Genomic DNA, 7212 nt, shown 5'->3' on the forward strand with positions numbered 1-7212 from the left:
AGTCCACAGGGTCACAAGCGTCAGACACGACTGAGCGAGGAAACCTCCGCCAATTTTACTGAGCGACGAAACCTCCGCCAGTTTCACTTAGCGTAATGTTCTCAAGGTTCGTCCATGCTGGGGTGGTGGCGGTGTGGTTTAGTCGCCCAGTCATGTGCAACTCTTGAGACCCCGTGGACTGTAGCCCGCCAAGCTCCTCTGTCCATGGGATTCTCCAGGCAAGAACACTGGAGTGGGTTGCCATTTCCTCCTCCAGGGCATCCATGCTGTAGCATAGGTCATATTTTCTCTTAAGGGCTAAATCATATTCTTTTGAATACATATTCCATGTATTGCTCATACATTCAGCCACTTGAGTGGCTTCTACATTTTAGCTCTTGTGAATAAAGCTACTATGAACATGAGTGTACAAATTATTGCTTTGAGACCCTGCTTTCTAATTATCTGGAGTATATACCCAAAAGTAAAATTGCTAGATCATATGGCAATTCTATTTTTAATTTTTTGAAGAAATACCTCACTATTTTCCACAATGACCACATTTTAATGAAATATAGGTAACTGATGATAGTATAAAAAGTTTGTCATGATTATTTTTTAGCTCTATGAGGATGTCATTCAAATGACACATTTTCTTTGCTGGAGTATATGTGGAGTCTGCTCATTCTTAGCATTTGTCTTAATGCAATTATTGATTAAACTGTATTTAAGTTTATAAAGACAAATTAGACTTAATATGAATAACACAGAATAAGTCTATTTATCCAGATTAAAAATGTAAGGCACAATTTTCCCTATTATTATTATTATCAGTAAATAATAAGTTACCATTTAATTATAGCTAGTTATGTGCCAGGAATGGGATGACTACTTTGCATTTAATCCACATAATTTAATGGCTGCAAAGACATTTTTCTGACTTTATGAATTTTTTTTTTAATTTTTATTTTTACTTTATTTTACTTTACAATACTGTATTGGTTTTGCCATGAATCCACCACGGGTGTACATGCATTCCCAAACATGAACCCCCCTCCCACCTCCCTCCCCATAACTTCTCTCTGGGTCATCCCCGTGTACCAGCCCCAAGCATGCTGTATCCTGCATCGGACATAGACTGGCGATTCGATTCTTACATGATAGTATACATGTTTCAATGCCATTCTCCCAAATCATCCCACCCTCTCCCTCTCCCTCTGAGTCCAAAAGTCTGCTCTACACATCTGTGTCTTTTTTGCTGTCTTGCATACAGGGTTGTCATTGCCATCTTTCTAAATTCCATATATATGTGTTAGTAAACTGTATTGGTGTTTTTCTTTCTGGCTTACTTCACTCTCTATAATCGGCTCCAGTTTCATCCATCTCATCAGAACTGATTCAAATGTATTCTTTTTAATGGCTGAGTAATACTCCATTGTGTATACGTACCACAGCTTTCTTAAAGTCACACACTTACACACACACATGCACATATCCACACACAGTGATTTGCTGATTCTAGCCACCTCAGGTATAACTTTTTCTCCCTGGGTTTGAAAGTTGTCTATGATCTTGTCCTCCTACCTACCTAATAACGTACACCATCATTCCCAGGCCTCAAAGATCATCTTTGTTCTCCACGTTAATTCAGTTGTTCTACCCAGAAATATCCTCTTCTCCCCTTCATCTATATGAATTCCTCCCATCTCTTAAGACCAAGATAAACTATCAATTCCTTTTAAAAGTTGAAATGCCTGCATATATTCCCCTTCCCTCAAATGCAATTGTAATTAAAATTTAATAATGTTATGCTTATATTATAAACTTGAATTGTTTTGTAATTATTTCACTCCACTGGTATTATTTCTTAACTAGATTTAAGGCTCTTTACATAAAGGAATTATGTCTTAACTTTTTTTTTTTTCCAAAATCTTTGCAGACTACTTCAGAGAGCATTATAGAGATTAAAAAGAGTTGCTTTACACAAAGCACTTAGAAGAGAACTTGATATTTAGCAAATACTATATATGTGTGTGTGTTATATATAATATGCACACACACACATATAACTATATATATGAAGGAGAGTACTAGGCACAGAGGGGCTTACCTGGTGGCTCAAATGGTAAAGAATTTCTGCCTGCAATGTGGGTGACCAGGGTTTGATCCCTAGGTTGGGAAGATCCCCTGGAGGAGGGTACAGCAACCCACTCCAGTATTCTTCCCTGAAGAGTCCCCATGGGCAGAGGAGCCTGGCAGGCTACAGTCTGCTGCTGCTGCTGCTGCTGCTGTCACTTCAGTCATGTCCGACCCTGTGCGACCCCATAGACAGCAGCCCACCAGGCTCCACTGTCCCTGGGATTCTCCAGGCAAGAACACTGGAGTGGGTTGCCATGTCCTTCTCCAATGCAGGAAAGTGAAAAGTGAAAGTGAAGTCGCTCAGTCGTGTCCGACTCTTCGTGACCCCATGGACTGCAGCTTACCAAGCTCCTCCAACCATGAATTTTCCAGGCAAGAGTACTGGAGTGGGGTGCCATTGCTGTCTATGGGGTTGCAAAGAGTCAGACCCAACGGAGCAAGTAAGAACGCAGCGTGCTCATGCGCACACAAACACACACGCACACACACAGAGAGCACAGATTTGGTGCTTATGATATTGGCTGACTGATCGAATCATGTTTTGAAACAATTCATTCACTCAGTACTTACTCATTCAACCAACAGTTATGAGCATTTGCTACATACCAGGCACTAACATATTAGGAATATAGCAGCGAGTGAAACAGAGCAAAACAGAGGTCTCTGTTCTCAAAATAGTAACATTACAGTGAAAAAAGACCATAAGCAATGAAAAACATAGCCAAGACAGAAATCTACAGTGATAAAAATTAAGGGAAAACAACTGGTAGTGGTTAATCAGACTGAATCACAAAAGGTTTCATTTAGAACTTGCCAGAGAAATCAGGGGATACTTTCAGGGTATTTCTATTGGGGTACAAAAATTAACAGGAAGAATAAACTGATAGTAATTCCAAAACAACAAGAAGTAAACCATTCAAAATGGCAAAGGCAATGGGTTAGGGGCTCTGAAGCCAGGCTGCCTTTACCCCTCTGTGCCTTAGCTTCCTCACTGCAAATTGGAGATAATGGGACTCAGTTCAGTTCAGTTCAGTTGCTCAGTTGTGTCCGACTCTTTGCGACCCCATGAATCGCAGCACGCCAGGCCTCCCTGTCCACCACCATCTCCCAGAGTTCACTCAGACTCAGTGTTCATCAAGTCTGTGATGCCATCCAGCCATCTCATCCTCTGTCGTCCCCTTCTCCTCCTGCCCCCAATCCTTCCCAGCAGCAGAGTCTTTTCCAATGAGTCAACTCTTGGCATGAAGTGGCCAAAGTATTGGAGTTTCAGCCTCAGCATCATTCCTTCCAAAGAAATCCCAGGGCTGATCTTCTTCAGAATGGACTGGTTGGATCTCCTTGCAGTCCAAGGGACTCTCAAGAGTCTCCTCCAACACCACAGTTCAAAAGCATCAATTCTTTGGCGCTCAACCTTCTTCACAGTCCAACTCTCACATCCATACATGACCACAGGAAAAACCATAGCCTTGACTAGATGCACATTTGTTGGCAAAGTAATGTCTCTGCTTTTGAATATGCTATCTAGGTTGGTCATAACTTTTCTTCCAAGGAGTAAGCGTCATTTTAATTTCATGGCTGCAATCACCATCTGCAGTGATTTTGGAGCCCTAAAAAATAAAGTCGGACACTGTTTCCACTGTTTCCCCATCTATTCCCCATGAAGTGATGGGACTGGATGCCATGATCTTCATTTTCTGAATGTTGAGCTTTAAGCCAACTTTTTCACTCTCCTCTTTCACTTTCATCAAGAGGCTTTTGAGTTCCTCTTTACTTTCTGCCATAAGGGTGGTATCATCTGCATGTCTGAGGTTATTGATATTTCTCCCGGCAATCTTGATTCCAGCTTGTGTTTCTTCCAGTCCAGTGTTTCTCATGATGTACTCTGCATAGAAGTGAAATAAGCAGGGTGACAATATACAGCCTTGACGTACTCCTTTTCCTATTTGGAACCAGTCTGTTGTTCCATGTCCAGTTCTAACTGTTGCTTCCTGACGTGCATACAGATTTCTCAAGAGGCAGGTTAGGTAGTCTGGTATTCTCATCTCTCTCAGAATTTTCCACAGTTTATTGTGATCCACACAGTCAAAGGCTTTGGCATAGTCAATAAAGCAGAAATAGATGTTTTTCTGGAAATTTCTTGCTTTTTCCATGATCCAGCGGATGTTGGCAATTTGATCTCTGGTTCCTCTGCCTTTTCTAAAACCAGCTTGAACATCAGGGAGTTCTCGGTTCACGTATTGCTGAAGCCTGGCTTGGAGAATTTTGAGCATTACTTTACTAGCATGTGAGATGAGTGCAATTGTGTGGTAGTTTGAGCATTCTTTGGCATTGTCCCTTGGTCAAATAGGCCTGTTGGGAGCGTTTAATAACATTTGAAAAACACTTTATGCCTGGCACATCAGTGGTGTTCTGATAGTCATGCATTACCATTTCTAAGACAATGTCTGTTAAGGGATTTTTTAAATCTAGTAACTGCCACAAAATTTGAAATGTTTTAAAATTAAGTTGAATTATAACATGGTAGGCAACTCAGATGGATTAAATACCCTAGAAAGACATAAAATGTGCATTACCAGGGAGGAAATATGTCAGTATAATCAAACGGTAAAAAAAAATTCAGTGAGTCAGCATTTCTAGAATACCATCTTTAATCATTCACTTTCAACAAAATCTTCCCTAACTCATTATTTGTATTGCGTAATATTCTCCCTGGCACCACTCATTTATTTCTTAGATTATAAGTACTGTCATTTAATTAATATCCATAAGTAAATTAAAGCATGCTCTTAAAAAATCTTCCATCCTAGCTGTCAACTTATTCTTCTATGTAGATACTCATTTGTTGATTCAGTGAGTATGATTAAATAACTAGTAGGTGTCAGGCACTGTTCCAGATGCCAGGCGCACTGCAATAGGTGAAACAAAGTTCATCCACTGATGCAGCTTGCCTTCTGGTGGGGGAGACAGAACCAGTTAGAACACAAGCAAAAATACGTACACCATTATGTTAGGATGTAATAAGGGTTATGAAGAAAAATAAGGCAGTAAGAAGGTGAGCGTGAACAGGGGGAGAGGGACACTAAATACTTTAGGAAGGAGTCAGGAAAACTTCTGAAGACATGAGATGTGAGTAGAGGCAAGAATTAAGCCTAAAAGAGCATGGCATGAAGACATCTCAGCAAAGAACATTCCAGGTAGCTGGCCACGCTTGTTCTAGCTGAAAACCTCTCAGTAGGTCAGTGTGGCTGGAGCTGAGAAGTGAGGGAAGAGGACACTGATAGAACGTGAGTTCTGCCAAGTAAGGTCTGGTTTGCTTGGGATAATCATGTTTATGCCTGCTTCCCTGGAATAATTACTCTTTGGCCCCTTCCATTCTCTGAAGAGTTCTGTCTGGATTATAAACTATGTGGTAACCCTGCAGTTACACCCAGGTAAGGACTTGGGGTTTCAGTCTGAGATGGGACATTATTGCAAGGTTTTCATCTAAAGAATGGCATCGTTTGACTTAACACTTCTTTAATGTCGTTAAAAACTCTTCATGGAGAGTGTAGGAGTCAAGAGTGAAAGCAGAGGTAGGATGAATTCCACAGCACCCCAAACACAAATGCCAATACAATGCCCCTTTGGGATGTTTCTTTATAGACACTTATGATTTACTTAAGAAACATCATGACTCTAACAGTTTTACACTCTGTGTACATTGATTGCCATAGATTTCCTTATAATTAACATGTTTAATGACATAATGCTTAGCTTCTCCATATGACCTGGAAGAATAACTATAAACAAGCAACTTTAATATCCAGTAAAATTTCCTTCTATAAGTACTAAGAAAGACAAAGCAGAACAAAACTTGGGAAAGTTTGAAAACTTGAACTTGATCAAAGATCAAAGATGGCTGTATTTACTATAATTTTAAGGCATGGTTTACCAAAATAGTGTGTGACATGATAGCAATATCTGTTCAATTATCATGTATACATTTTCCTAAAATTCTCTATCTAGAACAATGTATTGGAGAAGGAAATGGCAAACCACTGCAATATTCATGCGGGGAGAACCCCATGGATAGTGGAGCCTACTTGGCTACGGTCCATGGGGTCGCAGAGAGTCAGATATGACTCAGTGACTGAAGCGCAACAGAACAATGTTTGATCTGCAAAACTGTCAAATATTTGTATAGACTGCAGTTAAAATAATCAGCAAATATGTGGCTATTACTGATCTGGCAAAACTTTCTTTCTCAATGGGAGACACTATAATATTTCAAGCCAGAAAAGTTTTATTTAATCAGTGAAAAGCTTTTATGTACAAAGTTTATTCTAAAAATTTAAACTAATAAGGCTTTCTACCTACATTGAGCTGTGCACCCAGGCTTCAGCATAGCAGAGTTTCTCTAATTCTTGTTAACATAATGAAGAGTCCAGAGAGTTACCCTTCAGAAGGGAGGGTGAGTAAATGAGAAGACAGCAGTCTTAGTCAACTTGATTTTGGAAAATCACACTTCTCTTGTTTTGTCCTCACTATTGCTTAACTCCAGTTAAGGCTGAGAATTTCCAGCCCAGAGTAATCCCTGGGGAAGCCTGAAGAGCAGCAGTCCTTCCAGCTGCTTGGGAGCCCAGCAGTGACACTGAGAGTGACCTGCCACTTCTCCATGCAGCTATAACTCTGCCAAGGAAGGAAAAATACTCTAATGCAAAATTCTAGGACATAAAAGTCAGATACCCTAAACAGAATGGTAGTACCCATGGATTCAAAGCAGGAAGTATGCAAAGAGTTAAAAACAGAACGTTTAAAATGATGTTTTAAGAAAGACTAAAACATAAAGAACTTAACTAAAACATAAAGAACTTTATATATATATATAAAATATATAATACACATATGTGTTCAGATGATTATGTTATCTGCAGCAATACTCTTAAATATTGTTAAAATGGGCTTTCTCAGTTGTATGAGGTGATGTTTCACCATATATTGACAGTTTATTGGTTATCAATTTAATGACAAAGTCTTCCCTGGTAGCTCAGACCATAAAGAGTCTGCCTGCAATGTGGGAGGCCTGGGTTTGATTCCTGGGTCAGGAAGATCCCC

This window comes from Capra hircus, chromosome 2 (genome assembly GCF_001704415.2).
Source record: "Capra hircus breed San Clemente chromosome 2, ASM170441v1, whole genome shotgun sequence".
NCBI lineage: Eukaryota > Metazoa > Chordata > Mammalia > Artiodactyla > Bovidae > Capra > Capra hircus.